Source organism: Maylandia zebra, linkage group LG23, assembly GCF_041146795.1.
Source record: "Maylandia zebra isolate NMK-2024a linkage group LG23, Mzebra_GT3a, whole genome shotgun sequence".
Taxonomy (NCBI): domain Eukaryota; kingdom Metazoa; phylum Chordata; class Actinopteri; order Cichliformes; family Cichlidae; genus Maylandia; species Maylandia zebra.
The window spans coordinates 48,647,548-48,668,624 of NC_135188.1; the positions used below are offsets into that span (position 1 = coordinate 48,647,548).

Sequence of the window (21,077 nt, forward strand, 5' to 3'; positions counted from 1 at the left end):
CAGGCCTCTGGTTGTCACGGTCCTGGGTCTCCTGACCCAGCGTTTTTAGTTCTTTGTGATGTTTGTATTATCGTACTTGTGTGAGTTATTCGATGGTTTCTAGTTTCGATCCCTTGCCCTTCATGTTTCTGTGTCCCCTCTGTTCTGTGTAAGTCTGTGTCTGCATGTTTGAGTTCCCCTCTGTGTCTCTCGGTTCTTAGAGTCCTCTGCCTTATGGTTTATGTCTCTGTGTTTCTTAGTTGCTGTCTCCACTGTCTCAAGTTTGCGTCTCTGTGTGATACTTCCTGTTTTACTTTGAAGGTCCGTGTCTTATGTGAATGCGTCCTGCTTTGCTTGTCTCATCAGTCCTGATTTCTCCCAGCTGTGCCCTCCTTCTGTGTCTCATCCCCCTCGTTACTTCCCAGTGTATTTAAACCCTGTGTTTTTCTGAGTCAGTGTCGCGTCGTCCCTCATGCTGTGTCTCTCTGTGGGTTTAGTTTGTGAGTTTCCAGTTTAGTTTGCTTTGTGTGACTTTCTCCTGCCAGCGAATAAAGCTGAGTTCTTTGTGTTTAAACCTCGTGCCTGAGTGCCTGCATTTTGGGTCCAACTCCTGCCTGCCGCACAGCGTTTCATGACACTGGTAGAGGACCCGAGCTTGAAGGATAAACCGCCCGCAGGGGTGTGCTGGGTGTTTTATATATATATATATATATATATATATATATATATATATATATATATATATATATCCATAGGTCCGTCATCCTATTCATGTAGCCCCTGCCGCCGGGGTTACTGGGAGATGCCCCCAAGGGTGGTGGAGAATGACTGAGCTAAGATCCTGTGGGACTTCCAGATACAGACGGACAAAATGGTGGTGGCTAACCAACCGGACATAGTGGTGGTAGACAAACAGAAGAAGACGGCCGTAGTGATCGATGTAGCGGTTCCGAATGACAGCAATATCAGGAAGAAGGAACACGAGAAGCTGGAGAAATACCAAGGGCTCAGAGAAGAGCTCGAGAGGATGTGGAGGGTGAAGGTAACGGTGGTCCCCGTGGTAATTGGAGCACTAGGTGCGGTGACTCCCAAGCTAGGCGAGTGGCTCCAGCAGATCCCGGGAACAACATCGGAGATCTCTGTCCAGAAGAGCGCAGTCCTGGGAACAGCTAAGATACTGCGCAGGACCCTCAAGCTCCCAGGCCTCTGGTAGAGGACCCGAGCTTGAAGGATAAACCGCCCGCAGGGGCGTGCTGGGTGTTTTTATATACATATATATATATATATATATATATGTATATATATATATATATATATATATATACATATATATATATATATATATATGTATATATATATATGTATATATATATATATATATATATATATATATATATACATATATATATATATACATATATATATATGTATATATATATATGTATATATATATACATATATATATATACATATATATATATATATATATATATTAGGGGTGCAACGATATTCGTATCGATATTGAACCGTTCGATACAGTGCTTTCGGTTCGGTACGCATATGTATCGAACAATACAACATTTGTAATTTATTTTATCAATTTTCCTTCTGACGATGCTGTCTGTGTTGAGCGCTCAGTGAATCTGCGTTCGACTACTCCGCCTAGGCTGCACTGTCCAGCGCAGATCCACTGAGCGCTCAACACAGACAGCATCGTCAGAAGGAAGAGTGCAGGGCACCTCCCCCACCCTCATTCAGATCTGGCGTTTGGAATTATTTTGGTTTTCATGTGACGTATGACCCTGAAGGTAAGCGAGTCATGGACTAAAGTAAAACAGTATGTTGGATGTGCCATGCAATGCTCAATTACATTGGTGTGAACTAGTGTGTTAGCGCAGTTAGCTCGTTAACGTGTTGGCCGTCTAGCCCCATGCACGGAGCGATCGGCGGTAGCTCGTTAACGGAGATTTGCCGTGTTGTGGCGTTAAGGTCATTTCAACGAGATTAACCTGAAAGCACTAGTGGGAACACAACGAATATGACTGCACATTTACGCCGACATCATCCTAGTGCAAAGACAAGTGGAAGCAGACAAAAAAAAGCAAGCATGCTACTAACTTTAGCCGAGTCATTTAGACAGCTGTTAGCACATGATTCTCCTTATGCTGCTGAGAATATAGCCCAGAAGAAGCGGATAGTATAGCTTTTATTTTGGAAAGAGCCATTTCTCTGTAATAAACTCTCTTTTCCAAAGATGAGTGATTCCTCAATCAGATACAGGGCTCGCAATATCGCTAGCCCGACGTCCCGGAGCTAGCGATTTTTTCAGTCGGGCTACCAAAATCTATCTCTTCCCTGCCCGTCGGGCTATTGTAGGAAAATATATGTCAATGCTTTTGCATTCTTTCAGAAATGTAGCTGGGTAATTATAGAATAGAATAGAATAGAATTCAACTTTATTGTCATTGCACATGCACAGGTACAGGGCAACGAAATGCAGTTTGCATCCATCCAGAAGTGCTTTAGTGATATAGATATATTACAATATATATTAGCAATAATATAGATATGTGAGTATATTACAGAAATGGGTCTATTATGGTATGTTATAATGTACACGGTATGAAGTATGTTGTGAATATTCTATAACTAAGTATGTACAGGCTGTAGTGAGTACAAACTATGTACAGGATATGAACAGGATATAAATATGAAAAACTATACAGAATATGAAATAAATAACTTTACAGAATCTGGGATATACAGCTATACAGAAATGGGAACTATGCAAATTGTAAACAGTTGTAGGATTAAAGATTATCGAATGCACAGAATGATTATTTACACAGAGCTATACAGTAGTGCAGTTAAGATAAGTGAGGGTGTAGATAGTTTCTACAGAGGCTATATAAAGTGCTAGTGGTTGTGAGTGGTGGTTCAGTCCATGTTATTATTGTGTTTGAGGGTACAGTTGTCCATTGTGGGTGTGTGTATGTTCAGTCCATGAGTTTAACGTAGGTCAGATGTCAGGAGGCAGAGTTCAGGAGTCTGACAGCTGTGGGGAAGAAGCTGTTCCGGTACCTGGTGGTCTTAGTCCGGAGGCTCCTGTGGCGCCTCCCAGAGGGCAGGAGGGTGAAGAGTCTATGTGATGGGTGACTGGGGTCTTTGATGATTTTCCCAGCCCTTTTCAGACACCGCTTCCTGTAGATGTCTTTTATGGCAGGAAGTGGTGCTCCGGCGATGCGCTGGGCAGTTTTCACGACCCTCTGCAACGCCTTCCGGTCCGAGGCAGAGCAGTTCCCGTACCAGACTGTTATACAGTTGGTCAGGATGCTCTCGATGGTGCAGCGATAGAAGTTCACCAGGATGTCTGAGGACAGGTGGTTCTTCCTCAGAGTCCTCAAGAAGAAGAGGCGCTGGTGAGCCTTCTTGACCAGCTTGGAGCAGTTGGTCGTCCAGGTGAGATCCTCGGAGATGTGGACTCCCAGGAACTTGAAGCTGCTCACACGCTCCACAGCCGTCCCCTTAATGTGGATGGGTGGATGTGGGTCAGCATTCCTCCTGTAGTCCACGATGAGCTCCTTGGTCTTCTCGGTGTTAAGCAGCAGGTTGTTTCTGTCGCACCACTCAGCCAGACGATCCACCTCCTCCCTGTAGGCGGCCTCATCGTTGTCACTGATGAGGCCAATCACCGTGGTGTCATCTGCAAACTTAATGATGGTGTTGGAACCATCAGCAGGTCTGCAGTCGTGGGTGAAGAGGGAGTAGAGGAAAGGGCTCATCACACAGCCTTGTGGTACACCGGTGTTCATTGTGATGGTAGATGAGCAGCGGTTATCCAGCCGGACATGTTGGGGGCGGTTGGTCAGGAAGTCCAGTAACCATTTGCAGATGAGGGAACTGATACCCAGGTCTGTCAGTTTCCTGATGAGTTGTGAGGGGTGGATTGTATTGAATGCTGAACTGAAGTCTATAAACAGCATTCTGGCGTAGGTGTTGTTGTTGACCAGGTGTGAGAGGACAGAGTGCAGTGCGATGGAGACTGCATCCTCTGTGCTCCTGTTCCGGCGGTATGCGAATTGGTGGGGGTCCAGGGTGGGGGGGAGACAGGATTTGAAGTGTGCTAGGACCAGCTGCTCTAAGCACTTAGTGATGATGGGGGTGAGTGCTACTGGGCGGTAATCATTGAGGCAAGATGGGTTGGAGTTTTTGGGTATCGGGACGATGGAGGTGGATTTGAAGCAGGCCGGTACCACAGCGTGGGCCAAGGACAGATTGAATATGTCTGTGAGCACTCCTGCAAGCTCCCCAGAACACGCTCTGAGAACACGCCCGGGGATGCCATCAGGGCCTGCAGCCTTGTGGACATTGATCCTGCTCAGCACCGCTCCTACATCGGTGGGGGAGAGAGTCATAGGTTGGTGGTCTGGCGTCATGTCTGCTTTGGTTGTGGTTGTGGGGTTCCCTCGCTCAAAACGAGCATAAAAGTTGTTGAGCTCGTTGAGGAAGGAGACATCAGAGGATGCGGGGGAGGGTTTGGTGGTCCTGTAGTCTGTGATGGTCTGGAGTCCTTGCCACATGCGTCGGGGGTTGGAGTTGGAGAAGTGTTCTTCTACCTTCTTTTTGTAATGGTGTTTGGCTTTTTTGATGCCCTTCTTTAGATTAGCCCTGGCTGTACTGTAGGCGTGTGCATCTCCTGACCTAAAGGCAGTGTTGCGGGCCTTCAGGAGGAGACGAACATCCCGGTTCATCCAAGGCTTCTGGTTGGGGTAAATGGTGATCATATGTCATTGGCATCGGTGAGCCACTGCCAATATGTGACATATTGAAGTCGCGTTTGAATTTGCGCTTGTTTTTTTGCTTTCACTTTGCAATCGCGCGAACTGTGTATAGAGAGCGACAGCACTGATCTGTGAGTGATGATAATTTGTGCACCAATTCCTCTGACATCGTCTTATTAATCGTTAGCTTACTACGCAAACATGACAAGTGAAATCTCCCGCAGCTTAAACATGTGAGAGGTTGATCGCGCAGAGAATCGCTGAGCTTATGTGAGTGCGTGTGTAAAAGCATTTCAGTTCTGCTGAGCCAAATAAGACAGGTCAGGGTGAAGAAGTGACAGCCAAAGAAAAGCTTACCACAAAACGGAGAAGTTATGACAAATGAGACTATAAGGCAAAAAGAAAGTGCAGCTTTATGGTTTCATGGACAAAATAATTTCTGTGGCTGCGATATGACGAGCTAAATAACCAGGGCTGCACATAAGTGGTCCGCAGGTGTGCATTCGCTGTCAAAATAAAAAACACGCGCAAGGGTTAGGGTTAAATTTAAAAACTGTACTTTTGAGTTAAAATATATATTTATAATTTTAATAAATGACAAATTAAAAATGCATGAACATTTTTTGTATCGAAAAAATATCGAACCGTGACACCAAAGTATTGAACCGAACCGAACCGTGAATTTTGTGTATCGTTGCACCCCTAATATATATATATATATATATATATATATATATATATATATATATGTGTATATATATATATATATGTGTATATATATATATATGTATATATATATATATGTATATATATATATATATATATATATATATATATATATATATATATATAAATATATATATATATATACACATATATATATATATATATATATGTGTATATATATATATATATATACACACATATATATATATATGTGTATATATATATATATATATATATATACACATATATATATATATATATATATATGTGTATATATATATATATATGTGTATATATATATATATGTATATATATATATATATATATATATATATATATATATATATATATATATATATGTATATATATATATATATGTATATGTATATATATATATATATGTATATATATATATATATGTATTGTAGGGTAATTTCCAATAAACCAAGTTCAAAAAAGAAGAGTCTATGGCTGACGTGTGTTCCTGGTTTCCAAAAGAAATGCTTCCAGTTGCATTTTGATTTGAAGACTGTTTATTTATTACAAACTGAAGATGTAACAATGAACTCCTTCCTAAAAGGCATGAAAGTTCCAAAAAATAGCAGTTATCCAGAACTAGCTGTGCACACGGTCAGAAAACCGTGAGACTCCTAACCTCTCTGTCCATGCTCCTCCCCTTCCCTCTCACACAGGGTTTTATGCTACTATTGCACTTACATACTTAAAGTGAGAGGTACCCCCTTTTAGGTTCCAATCCCAAAACAGTGACTTAAAATTACTTTATGTAAACACATATATTTTCACATTTATTAATCCTGAAAAGATGACCTATGTAATGAATCTATGAATTATAAAACAAACATGAACTCAATCGTAAATAAAAATATAAAGCAATGTAAAGCGCTTACATTACTAGCCCCTAATTGTTCTAATAATGTATTGCCTTAGAACAATTACCACATTTTTTAACTTTACAAACTTAATATGAACCACGTTTAGACATATCCAATGTTTAAACACATGACAAAATATTATTTATAGACAAATGAATTGTCCAATACTTTGCCAATCAGCTTTGCAAAGTATATTAAGGCTGGTTTCTGTCCATTTCCAAAAGAACAGATGAAAAAGAATAAGAAAGAAAAGAAGGAAAGAGAGAAAGAAGGAAAGAGCCAGAGGTTGCTAGCACATGGCTCATCGTAGGGGCTTAGTCTTTACCACTAGCCCATTCAGATTCCACAAGCAGACAAATCTTGGTGATGGGTCTGTCCAAAACATTAGTCTTTGTCTTTATCCGTACTCGGCGAACGAGACCCTTCTTGTCTGGAACAGTTTTGATGATCTTTCCCATAATCCATGAGTTTCGTGGTGCACAGTCATCCACAAGAAGAACGACATCTCCTTCTGCAAAGTTTCTTGATGCTGTGGCCCACCGCTGACGTTCCTGAAGTTGAGGTAGGTATTCTTTAGTCCATCTCTTCCAAAATAGATTGGACATATATTGCACCTGTTTCCATCTACGTCGTGAGTAGAGGTCATTCTGGTCAAACAATCCTGGAGGCAATGAAGGTTTTGTTTTCAACAACAAAAGATGATTAGGTGTCAGAGCCTCCAAATCATTTGGGTCGCTTGATGCCCTGGTGATTGGTCGGCTGTTGATGATCGACTCTGCCTCACATAAGACTGTATGAAGGCATTCTTCTTCCAGAACTTGTTCTCTCACAGTAGAATTCAGCACTTTTCGTATTGATCTTATCAACCTCTCCCATGCTCCGCCATGATGTGAAGCAGTGGGAGGGTTAAATGTCCACTTAATTCCATGCTGTTGAAATAGATGCTGAAACGGTGAAGTGTTCCAGTCAGTGACTGCTTCCTTCAGCTCACGATTGGCAGCAACAAAATTCGTCCCATTATCTGAGCGAATCTCCTTCACTTGTCCTCTCCGTGCTATGAAGCGCCGGATTGCATTTATGCATGAATCTGTGTCTAATGATGAGGCCAGCTCTATGTGTACTGCACGAACCGCTAAACAAGTGAATATAACACCATATCTTTTTAAGATGGTTCTTCCACGTCTTACTTCGAATGGGCCGAAGTAGTCTACACCAACCCTGGTGAAGGGTGGATCATCTGGCAGCACTCGCTCTCGTGGAAGATCAGCCATCAGTTGTTTCCCAATTCTCCCATGCAAGCGACGACATGTCACACTTTGCGATGATCTTTCTAATGGCTGTGTTGGCACTTGGGATCCAAAACTTCTGTCGCAATTCAGAGAGCATGTGATTGCGCCCTCCATGCCCAGTTTCTTCATGTATATGTTGGAGGACTAAGTCAGAAATGTGAAAGTCTCTAGACAGGATAATAGGCTGCTTAGCGATTTCCGGCATAGCTGCCCAGCTCAATCTTCCACCAACTCTCAACAGATCTTCCTGTAGTACAGGGTTCAGTTTGTATAAGTGGCTATTGCGCTTCACACTTTGTTCCTTGTGAAGAGCTGAAACCTCTTCCGAGAATTTCTCCTTTTGGCAAAATCTGATTATATCGAGCTCTGCTTGATTCAGGTCTTCCACTGAAATTTGTGTAGGCTTAAAGCTTGTCCTGAAACTGTCAATCTGACTTTGCCTCAGCTGTCGATCATTGTCAAGGCTATTCTCCACACTGGTTACGCATAGCTCTTTACGTTTTTGACAGAGACTCCAAAGTAAGGCTTTAAGTTTCAGGAACCACGCCACCACTCTTTTCAACTTTGTCCATGATGAGAAGTAATTTATCAGTCTCTTGAATGGAGCAACATTTTCTTCCACCTCTATCTTGTTAACTGTGGCTCTCTTGATCTCAGGATCACCAGAAGTGATTTCCGAACAATTCAGTGGAGTGTTAGGCCAAAACTCCACTGGACTGCGAAGAAAATCTGGCCCAGACACCCACGTTCTGTTCTTCATAAATTCATCTACTCTTTGCCCTCTTGAGGCGCAGTCAGCAGGATTCTTGTCTGTGCTGATGTGTTCCCACTGTTCCACATCAGAGCCTTTCAGAATAGCTGCAACTCTGTTTGCCACAAACGTACGAAAACGCGTGGTCTCATTCCGGAGATACTGGAGCACCACCGTACTGTCTGTCCAAAAACCGATTCTGCAAGGTTCAGTTGTAGCTCTCTTCTCAGGACACTATCCATCCTAATGGCTACTGTAGCAGCAGTCAATTCCAGGCGGGGTATGGTAGGAGGCCTGAGAGGCGCCACTCTGGACTTGCCCATCATAAATGCACATTGTGTCTCATTGCTCGTGTTACGCATGAGTAGGTAGCTGACTGAGCCATATGCATCCTCACTTGCGTCTGCAAAGTGATGTAGTTGTGCAAATACATCATTTCCAAAATCTTTGGGCTTGAAACATCTTGCAACTGAGAAGTGTTCCAAAGCAGGAAGGCTGGTTAACCAGTCAGTCCACCGCCTCTTTATGTGCTCAGGTAAGTCGTCATCCCACCCGATCTTCAATCTGCACAATTCCTGCAGGGTAATCTTTGCTGGCAAGACTGCTGGCGCCAAAATGCCTAATGGGTCATACACTGATCCAATGACAGAAAGAAGTCCTCTTCTTGTGAATGGGCGATCTTTGATGTTGATCTTAAATCTGAATGTGTCTGATTCAACACACCAATTGAGACCAAGGGCCCTCTCAAGTGGAAGTTTGCCATGATCCAGGTCCAGGCTTTTCATTTCTGCTGCCAGTTCAGACTTTGGGATGGAGTCAAGCACCTTCCTTCGGTTGCTCACCCATTTGTTGAGACGGAAGCCTCCGTTGGCACAGATTTTCATTAGATCTTGACACATTGATATAGCTGCCTCCTCCGTAGCAACAGACTTGAGACAGTCATCAACGTAAAAGTTCTGCAATACTGTTTGAACAACTTCAGCTCTGAACTGCCTACTCTGGTCTTCAGCACACTTCCTCAAAGCGAAATTGGCACAACTGGGTGAGGATGTGGCCCCAAACAAATGCACAGTCATCTTGTGCTCAGTCAAAGCTTGATTGCAGTCGCCACCTGTCCACCAGAGGAACCTAAGTAAGTCAGAGTCACCGTCAGGCACCTTCACCTGGTGAAACATTGCTTCAACGTCTGCCATAATTGCAACAGGTTCCTGTCTAAATCGTATGACAACACCAATGAGACTGCTGGTCAAATCTGGACCCTGAAGAAGTTGATCATTCAGGGATGTGCCCTGATAGGATGCTGCACAGTCGAACACAACTCTTAATTTCTGCTTCACAGGGTGGTACACGGCGTGATGGGGTATATACCACACTTTTCCTTCTTTGTGCGCCAGTTCATCATTTGACAGTTGTACTGCATAGCCCTTTTTAAGAAGGTCTTCCATGAAGTCTGTGTACTCTTGTCGGAAGCAGTCATTCCTGAGAAATTTAAGCCTCAAGTTACGTGCTCGTTGTTCAGCGACTGAGCGATTATTTGGCATGTTGACCAATCTGTTCTTCAGAGGTAGACATATTGTATAGTGGCCATCCATCAGTTTTGCAGATTCCATGGCCATGTCCATAAACTGATGGTCCTCTCTTGACATTTCCACTTCATCATGTTTTCCTCCCTCTGGAAAATCCACCATGAGCTGTTGAAGCCACAGGTTCTCTAAACGGCTCACTGATATGCGGTTTGCATTAGCCTTGGCTGGGTTTCTCTTGTCTGCATGACAGCCAGTTTCTCTCAAAGGTCCATTCACAGTCCAACCTAGCTTGGTTCTTACAGCATACGGTCCATTACCTACACTGCTTACAACCTCCCATGGCTCCATTGCTTTAGGTACATTTGCTCCGATGAGCAATCCAATGTCAGTCTCAATTCGAGGCAGTTTTACTTCTTTAAGGTAAGGCCACTTTTCGAGATCCTTCTGTAGGGGTATGTTTTCTTTTCCTACAGGTATTGTCCTTTGTGTGAAGACATCTGGCAGATCAATAAAGTCGTCACCAGATAAACTACTGACCTCCAAGCCTGACACTACATGAGTACAGACAGGTTTCTCTTCATTCATAGTTTTCAGTAGTATGTCAGTTTTCCTTCCAGTGATCTTCAATTTGTCCATTAATGTCTCTGTACAGAATGTGGCAGAGCTTCCTGGGTCCAAGAAGGCGTAAGTCTGCACTACTACACTTCCCTTTTTGGCTTTGACCTGTACAGGAACTATTGCAAGTGTGCAGTTATCTTCCCCGGCCCCAGTTGGCCCACAATCCTCAGACTCTGCACAGACAAAGGCACTTAAGATCGTTTGACTTTCACTGTTCTTAGTTTTCTTCTCTGTGTCAGCATCTGTGTCCCTTTTCTTAATATGCAACAATGTATGATGAGCAAGAGAACATACCTCACAGCTCACCTTTCTCTTACAAAGTTTGCTCATGTGACCTTGCTTCAAACAGCTAAAACACAGTCCTTTGCCTTTCAAAAATTCCAACTTTTCATTGTGTGGCTTGCCCTTAAACTTACCACACAGGTCTATGATGTGCCCACCGTTACAGAACAGACATGCCTGTGGAGTGGGTTTCACATAATTTGTGTTTTCCATTGGCTTTGTGTCTTTCTCCTGCATGTCCAATGGTATGGCACTGGTGGTGAATGACTTCTTCATTACAACCCTTTTCTGATCCTTGTTACTGTTTTGTTTAATGGTGAATGGTTTAGCAGTGGTGCTATCCTTTATGTCACCAAAAACAGGGTGAAGTGCAATTTTGGCTTGTTTATTAATAAACTCCACCAAATCCTTGAACTTGACTCTTCTGTCGCCTCGCTCTTGCATACCACACACAACAGATCTCCACCTTTCACGTAACTTGTATGGAAGTTTTGCTACAATGGCTTTCAAGCTTGCGACGTTATCAAGTTCCTCCATGTAACTCACTTCAGCCATGGTGTTACAGCAAGCTGTCAGAAAGAGTGAAAACGCATTTAAAGCTTCTGCATCTTCTGGCTTGATAGGTGCCCAGTTTGAGACCTTGTTCATGTAGGCTACAGCAACTTTGTAGTCATTTCCAAAATGCTCTTTAAGGAGCTGTTTAGCCTTGTGATAGCCTACATCTGGCTTCATATGAAGGCAGCTCTTTATTAGCTCTTTCGGCTGTCCATTAGTGAACTGCTCTAAGAAGTAGAGGCGGTCCTTAGGACTTTCAGTGCGAGACTCTACTCCGTGCTCAAAGGCGCTTACAAATGTATTGTAATCTAGAGGATCACCACTAAAGGTAGGGATGTCTAAAGGTGCCAATGTCATCATTTTTTGTTGTTTCACCATCAGCTCAGTTATATTATTCTGACGTGTCATAACAGTACAGAGCGTTTCAACTGCTTGCTCATCTGCTGCAAAATCCACTCTAGACTGCTGCGTACCAATAGGGTGATTTTGTAAAGGCATGAATTCCCCATATCCATTTTCTGTGTTGGTGACTGGAGTTTGACTTACAGGTAATGGTATGAATCCAGAATCAATAGTCGTTGGGTATGCAGGACTCACATGTGACGAGCGCTCATTTTCAAAATTCTCTAATACCTTTAATTTAGCATCAGAGGCAGCAATAGCAGTTTGCAGATCTAGCTGCTCTCTTTTTGCTTTCAACTCAGTTTCCTGTCGTTCAAGCTCTTGTTTTTGTTTGAGAGCAGTTGCTTGTGCGAGCAATGTGGCCCTCTCCATTTCAGCTTTGAGGCGTACTGAGGAAGCAGTGGACACTTGGCTCCCAACGGCTGACCTGCGCTTCCTGCTTTTACTGCTTAATGCAGCGGACATCACAGAAACACTGTCGGAAGGCTGGATGTCTGCATCACACTGTTTAGCTTGTTCTGTGCGCTCCTCAGCTGCTTTAACCCACGTTTCCACATGTTGCATAAATCCACGAATACGACTAGCATTAGGTTCATACCAAGCACTTTGGTCCTTTTCAAATTCTTCCTCATGCATTAATACTCTCAAACTATCATTTATCTTACACAGTTCTCCAAATGAATCTTGGTAGTCTAAACGCAATTTTTGCTTAACAGCATTCATGTTAGCATCATCTTCCATTAGCCGTTCGAGCTGATTAGCTTGGCTAGTTAGGTGGCCTAGCTTAGCCTTTCTAGACTGGGTCAACCTCTGCAGCTTTTCCTCGACAGCCTTTTCTGTCATTTTTGATTCTCTTTTTCCACACACTAGTTCTTCATCACTCTCATGCATTATGACAAATTTCCACAGTAGCAAAGCTTGTTTTCACTGCTTACCGTGATTCTTCCTCCAAGTAGGCTATTACCTTCAATCCACAGTGCACGGCGTTGCTAAACATGATCCTTTTCAGTATTCCTTTTCCCAAAAAAGGAGCAAGAGGGGTTTTCTGACTAAATGTAGGGTAATTTCCAATAAACCAAGTTCAAAAAAGAAGAGTCTATGGCTGACGCGTGTTCCTGGTTTCCAAAAGAAATGCTTCCAGTTGCATTTTGATTTGAAGACTGTTTATTTATTACAAACTGAAGATGTAACAATGAACTCCTTCCTAAAAGGCATGAAAGTTCCAAAAAATAGCAGTTATCCAGAACTAGCTGTGCACACGGTCAGAAAACCGTGAGACTCCTAACCTCTCTGTCCATGCTCCTCCCCTTCCCTCTCACACAGGGTTTTATGCTACTATTGCACTTACATACTTAAAGTGAGAGGTACCCCCTTTTAGGTTCCAATCCCAAAACAGTGACTTAAAATTACTTTATGTAAACACATATATTTTCACATTTATTAATCCTGAAAAGATGACCTATGTAATGAATCTATGAATTATAAAACAAACATGAACTCAATCGTAAATAAAAATATAAAGCAGACGTCTGGCGCTTACACGCATATATGTATATATATACACACACACATATATATATATATATATATATATATATATATATATATATATATATATATATATATATATATATATATATATGTGTGTGTATATATATATATATGTGTGTATATATATATATATATATATGTGTGTATATATATATATATATATGTGTGTATATATATATATATATATGTGTGTATATATATATATATATATATGTGTGTATATATATATATATATATGTGTGTATATATATATATATATATATATGTGTGTATATATATATATATATATGTGTGTATATATATATATATATGTGTGTGTGTATATATATATATATATATATATATATATGTGTGTATATATATATATATATATATACACACACACACATATATATATATATATATATATATATATATATATATATATATATATATATATATATATATATAGATATATAGATATATAGATATATATATGAACAACCGCAGCTGACACAAAGTGCTGTACATTGGAACTATATAATAAAATTACATAAGATATAAATAAAAGCAAAAGTAAAATAATTAATTAAATAACTAATTTCATTACAAGAGAAACTGAGTCTCACTGAGGTTAAAAGCCAAAAGCGGGATTTAAGACGTGATTTAAAAGTGGACAGTGAAGTTTAGGATAATCTGACAGTGCTAACCTGTCAGATTATCCTAAACTATGACAAGAATAGGAAGACAAAGTTTTTCATTTGCATGAGTGCAAAGCCTGCCTTGTGATTGTGAGCTATTGTGCAGTGATGTTAGCACCCAGAACCGGGTTTGAAGAGTAGCTGGTGCCATGCTCCATGCCAGAGCTGCCACAACTCAGCGGCTGGTTAAGGGTGATGGAGAGAATGCGGCAATCCATTGGCTGCAGGCTTAGTATATTTCAGTCGGTGTAGTCCAATGGCAAGCGAGAGAGAGAGAGAGACCTGGTTTCTCTATCACTAATCTTGTCCGCGCAATACACTCGGTCTGCGAGAGCAATTAGATTCAGCACCGTTTCCAGTGCCTCTGCAGTGACTCATTGAAACATCTTCTGTGCTGATAAAGCCGCATCTCTATTCTCCCATACCACACACACACACACACACACACTCAGTCTGTCTCAAAGACACATGCTGGACGTACAGTTAACTGTGTTCAGAGCGCAAAGACTGCGCGTCTTACTTTGGATTTGCAGAGCAGCGGGTTGGACGTGGACTTTATTGCGTTTTTCTTATGTGGTGTGTATTTCGCCTGAAGTCGGGACTTACATTTAAGTCAGACGGTGGTGATACAGGCTGAGGTAAGTGCGCTGCCGGCGGGATGTCATGGCGAGCCTCACAGCTTTCCCGAGTGAGAAATAACAGTGTAGATTTATAGAGAAGGGGAGAAGGTCTGTGCGTTTCCATGGGCTGACCCCCTCCTCTGCTGTCTCGCAACATAGCACAGTCCAAAGGGGATTCTTCCAGACACTGGTAACCTTAATAGAATCAGGCTTTTCCTTTTTACAGTTGGAAAAACTGTTAGGAGTCTGGCATGGCGATGTTTTCACCTGAAAACCCCGCAGCACGACAGGCTTGTTCTTGCGCACTTTCATTAGACTCCAGTTCACGTGAACGTGTTGATTAGAGAAACGATTTGCTGCAGTAAAGATGTCGGTTGATGCAGAAGATGATAAACATACATCTCAAATCCCGAACTGCACTTTTTGTTTATTTGTGTATTTCTGTGTAGACACGCAGACTTGGAATCGTGTCTTAAACCAAACTCTGCGCCCGTTGAACAGCTCGGTTACCTTTATTGCGACAGCGCCGACACGATAGGCGGATGTATTCCACCAGCTTAAAAACGTTTTTCCCTCTAGGTGGCAAAACGTTTCAACACGCCACACACTCGCGTTTTTCCACAACTCTTGTGTGTATGGGATGCAACAAAGACGGGCATCTTCCAGCAGGACTTCTCTGCGTGCGTCTCTATCGAAGCATCCACAAGATGGTGGTGTGGATATCTGTACGTGGATTTTGAGAAAAAGGGAGGAAAAAAACAGGAAAAAAGGCGGTTAGAGTGGAAGGTTGAGTGGGGTTTGTCTCTTGCGTGGATATTTACAGCTTCATCGCTGCTAATGCTGTGGTTTCAATGGATCTGTGGCATTCACACTGGCTCCGTAACAGCAGCAGATTGCAGTTCCACACAGGCTGCTGGTTTAAAAACGGATGACCTTGTATGTGTTGTCATTCATGAACGCACAATGGAGTGGTGAACTTGGTGCAAAAGGGACCATAAAAACATAGACACACCCAGAAAATAGATGTGATGTGTGAACATCAGGTGAAACATATGTTTTGCATTTGAAAGCCGCTGCAGGAGTATTATTGATTATTATTGATAATCATATGATTCTCTAAAGAAATACATTCTTCAAACACCAAGACTTGAGTTTAGCAAAGCTTTGATTCATTCTGATGTGTGTGTGTGTGTGTGTGTGTGTGTGTGTGGGGGGGGGGGGGGGGGGGGGTGTAACTCTCTCATGTTCAAAGAAGGGTGCTTGAAAGCATCATCTCTCTTAGAGAATGTTTTTACTGTTGCATGTTGATGGCATGAGCTACGCGCTTGGGCCTACCTTAACTTTTAGTTCATTGTGTCACTGGTGTCCACAGGGGCCAATGCAAAGGGCCGGCTCCTCTGTGATGGTAGAATAAGCAAACAGAGATGGACCCGACTCATGCTTAGCCAGTGGTTGTTCTGCCACCATGTTACCACACATGTGAGGGTGTGGAGTGTGAGTTTACCCCACAATGGCTTCTGTGGGTAGTTCATGTTTTGTCAAGTCAAGTCAAGTCAAGTTTATTTATAGAGCACATTTAAAAACAACCAAGGCTGACCAAAGTGCTGTACAGTAAATACAGATAAAAATACAATAGAACACAATTTCGTAAAACACCTCGCTGATCAAATAAAAAATAAATAAACAAATAAATTAAACCTTTCTAAAAGCCAATGAAAAGAGGTGAGTTTTAAGAGCAGTTTTAAAAGTTTCTAGGCTTTTGGAGAGTCTGACGTGAGGAGGTAAACTGTTCCACAGTCTGGGTGCAGCCACAGCAAACGCCCTCTCTCCCTTTGTCTTTAATTTATACCTGGGAACATCTAAAAGCATCAGATCGGCTGACCTCAAAGATCTCCTGGGGCGATAAGTACTAAGGAGTTCTGACAGGTAAGAAGGTGCAGTGCCATTTAAAACCTTAAAAGCCAGCAGTAAGATTTTAAAATCAATCCTAAAAGCAACTGGGAGCCAGTGGAGAGAGCAAAGAACCGGAGTGATGTGGTCTCTTTTTTTTGAACCGGTCAACAGGCGAGCGGCAGCGTTCTGCACCAGTTGAAGGCGATGTAGACAGGAACGATCTAGGCCAGCATAGAGGGAATTACAGTAGTCCAGCCGTGAAGTAATAAAAGCATGGACCACTCTTTCTAGATCGTTCCTGCAAAGGTAAGACTTGACTTTGGCTAAAATCCGTAAATGACACCTGATGGGATGAGCCTGGCAAACACAAAGTGTCAGTGCATTTTCACATGCTGCTCAAAGCAGGTGGTCTTCTCCCTGACATTTGCAGGTTATGTTTACGTTAGATTGGTTACATAATTGGGGTACTTTCTCACATTGCTGCTAAACTGGAACAGGAATTACTTGGCACATGGGGTGTGTGTTTTTAGTAGAGTACTGTATGGAAACGTTTAGGTCTATGGCAACCTGCTAGCAACATGGTTGCTAGTAAGTATGAATACTTTCTTGTAAACATCTTGACCCCTTTATGCACATTTTCTATCAATGTGTCCATAAATTGGCAGAATTAGAGGGAGTTACCCACAGTTAATGTAAAAAATCAGACATCAGGCCCTTAAGTGGCTTGGCTGTGAAGAAAGTCCCAGCATTGTTATGCTACCATTACAAGACTTCTTGCAAAGTGCAGCCTCCTTGCTATTTATACCATTGCACCCCGTTGCAAGGGCCTGCCTTTATCAGGAAGAAGAAATTAAAAGTTAATGTTGTCGATTACAAGCTGATAAAAAATCAGATTGGGTTCTTTTTCCCTGAGAAATGTTTCTTTACAAAATTAAAATGATTAGTCTGCTTTCTCTAGGATACGGTGGCCGCGCATCGAGATCCCACACACTTCAAAAATCACCCTGTGATGATTAAACCAATCTTCAGACAAGTTATGAAAAACGAGATGATGAAGTTATTTGACTCGCCAAGGGATCAGAGTTAGCCTCCGGGTGCTTCTAGTGCTAAGCAGTCATATTGATGCAAAGAGCTCACAGTCAATAGTTATTGATCAGCACAAACATTTTATGTCATTTATATGAAATGCTATGAAATCTTTGAACTATATCGAAATGACTTTTGAGATGAAGAGCACAGGTGTAAACGTCATCGTCCTGGTAAAGGATACTTCAGGAAAACACATATTTAAGAAGCTAACAACTTGAGTCACTCATCATGTTTGTGTAACATAAGAAGGAGAAAATAGAGACATTCTTCACATCACAGCATATCTGAGTTTCTTTCTCTGGTTTAAAACCAATGTTAGTAGGCGAGATGGAAAATGCAAAACAGACATGCTATCTATCTATCTATCTATCTATCTATCTATCTATCTATCTATCTATCTATCTATCTATCTATCTATCTATCTATCTATCTATCTATCTATCTATCTATCCATCCATCCATCCATCCATCCATCCATCCATCCATCCATCCATCCATCCATCCATCCATCCATCCATCCATCCGTCCGGCCTTAGCACATCAGAGTGATTGCTGGAATTTCCCAAGTTTCATAGCATGTGTTTTAGGAGCGTTGGCCTCTTTCACACGTTCCCTGTTGCTGCTTAAGACACTTTTACAGTGAAGAGGGATTTAAGATCATTTATCCTTCAAATATTTCAGATTATTCAGATTTATTGGATGCCTTCATTAAAAAGCTTAGAATTTTCTTTAAAAATTTATTTTTTTCTTTTTTCTGCATGTGATATGCTCGTTTATTGTCTTGTTCTTTCATGCAACATCTACTAGTTATCTTCTGTCTAAGATGAGGCAGCTAGCTGTGGGTAGCATTTTCATTCATTGTTCCTTCACTTATTACCAACCAAAGCAGCCTCAAACCCCGATGCTCCCTCCACTTTCCTTTAAATTTGTGGTGATATTTTGTTGTTGGTGTGCAGTTTGATGTTGGCAGCACAGATTTCTTTGGTGGCGCTGCTCTAAAGTCAGCTGATCCAAGTAGCTTCTGGAGAAATGACACGTTTACTTTTTCCAGCCTGTAATCCATTACTGATTACTCACTATGTTCAAGAAAGACAGTGGTTGTTTCTGTAAAGTGGAGATTCTGAAAAAAACAAGTGTGTTATTAGCTTTGTCAGATTGTGTGCTTTGTTGTTATGACTTAGATGAATCTCAGAACAGTTTTATTAATAATCAATGCAGAAATCCTGACAACTCTAAAAGATTTACTTTTTCTTGCAACTGTATGTTGCAGTTCTATTGTTTTATGTCTGTTCAACTTCCTGTGATAGCCACAGGAGTAGAGAGTGCCTGACTGGATCATTTTATGATGATTGAAATGCAAATGACAGACTGCGGCTTCATTGATATTCATAAGACGTATCTCATATAATCATTACGAGTCAGAACAATGTTCACAATCTCCTGTGTGCTTCTGTCAAGGAGACCTATGGATGCATACTCTGTATTCAGCTCGAGCCATCTGAAGGACTTTTTTGAAAAACACAAACACACCCTATCCCCCAAACACACATCATAAAATGCCCCATTACTGCAAGTAATATAAACTCTGTCAATTTATCACACACACACGCGCACACACACAAGGGAAAAAAAGAAAAACAAGCATATACCCTCAGTTAAGAATGAGTAACAATTTCATTTCATTTGCTGCATTCATGCTTTTACTGTTTGGTGACTCCTGTGCTGCCATGCGAGGCAGCGTGAACATAATAGGAGCCAGTGATGTACAGCCTGCGGTTGTAGTCAAACACCAAACAACTGCTCACTAAAATCAATACATCTTCTGTTAAATATATGTTGAATATATGCAGTTATATAATGTTACAGTGAATAAAAGCCCTTGCCCATTTTCAAAGGCATATAGCTTATTTCACATCATTTTCATTAATAAGACTTTTAAATGAGTCGAAACTTGCTTTTTCCTTATTATTTATATGCAAACATGTATAATGTTTTTATTTATGGGTTCCCTGTGTTAAGTATCCCGTAGTGGCTTGAAAAGCCAAAATTGTATTAATTCATCCATCAGTAGTTTTCTGCATGCGCTGATGAAGACATAACACTATGGCTCTTTTGTGGTGGAGGTTTTATTGCCCTTGGGAACTTGTAGAGCAATGTAGTGGAAGACCATGGTGGTCTGGTAAATCCTCTGAGGGAGGAAGAAAGTACAGGTGTAGGAGCCATAGAGCCAAGAGGCCGTCCTGCCTGACACCAGTCCTGACTTTTATAAGCACCTGAAACAAGTGAATGCTCAGCATTACCAGGTACACTACCAGTCAAAGTTTGGACACACCTTCTCATTTAATGTTTTTTTCATTATTTTTACTATTTTCTACGTTGTAGATACAAACTGAACACATCAAATTCACGAAGAAAGATATATGGAGTTATGTAGCAAAGAAAAAAATTGAGGAATAACTTTAAATATGTTTTATATTTAGATTCCTGACAGTAGCCGCCCTCTGCTGTGTCGACAGCTGCAAACCCTCGGCCTTCTCTCAGTGAGCTTCATGATGTCGTCACCTGACATGGTTTCACCTCACAGGTGAGCCTGTCAGGGTTCATTGGTGGAGTTTCTTGCCTTCTTAATGACGTTGGCACCATCAGTTGTGTTGTGCAGCAGTCAGGTTGGTGCACAGCTGACAGCCCTATTTGACAACTGTTAGAATTCATATTATGACAAGAACCAATCGGAGTAGAGAGAAACAACAGCCCATCATTACTTTAAGAACTGAAGCTCAGTCAGTCCGGAAAATTGCTAAAACTTTGAATGTGTCCCCGAGTGCAGTCGCAGAAACCATCAAGACCACGATGAAACTGTCTGACATGAGGACCAAGAGCCACCTCTGCTGCTGAGGATAAATTCATTAATGCGGTAAATCTCCGTTAACGAGTTACCACGGATCGTTAAAGAGCTAACGGTGCTAACGCGTTGACACCGTGCAGCCCACACGGGCTGATCCGTGGTAACTCGTTAACAGGATTTACTTTAATGCAGTTATGGTGTTAACGTCATTTTAACTAGATCCATGCTGACAGCACTAATTATTATTAAAAATCATTACTTAAACATAATTTTGTGAATGCTTTGTAAAGTTGCTCTCAAAAACCTAAAAGAAAACTCGGTGCCAAATGAAGAAAATTTCAAGAAAGATGGATGTTCCAGTACTTTTTTGTTGAGTTCAATAGAAGTGTGAGATGACTTATATGGATTGAGGAATTTGGATATTGACGCTGCAGTTGAAGTAAGTTACCTGACAGCTGACGAGCTGCATGCTGCTGATATTCCAGGTCTTGCTTGTTAAAGCAAGTTCAGGTCAGGGCTTCCAGATGCCCACCTGGAAGCTGTACTCAGAGTTTCATCTGTAACATCCATCAGAGTAAATATGGCTCAGCTGTGTGA

The 21,077-nt window shown here is 41.5% G+C and overlaps 1 protein-coding gene across 1 annotated transcript in view; it reads left to right on the top strand.

Moving 5' to 3' along the window:
• Positions 1–14,263: 14,263 nt before the first annotated feature.
• Positions 14,264–21,077, top strand: part of nlgn4xa (neuroligin 4 X-linked a) — a 109,678-nt gene continuing 102,864 nt past the window's right edge. Inside the window, exon 1 of the mRNA XM_004564116.5 lies at positions 14,264–14,671. The gene's annotated coding sequence lies outside the window, so the exon portion shown is untranslated. The remainder of the gene's footprint in view (positions 14,672–21,077) is intronic.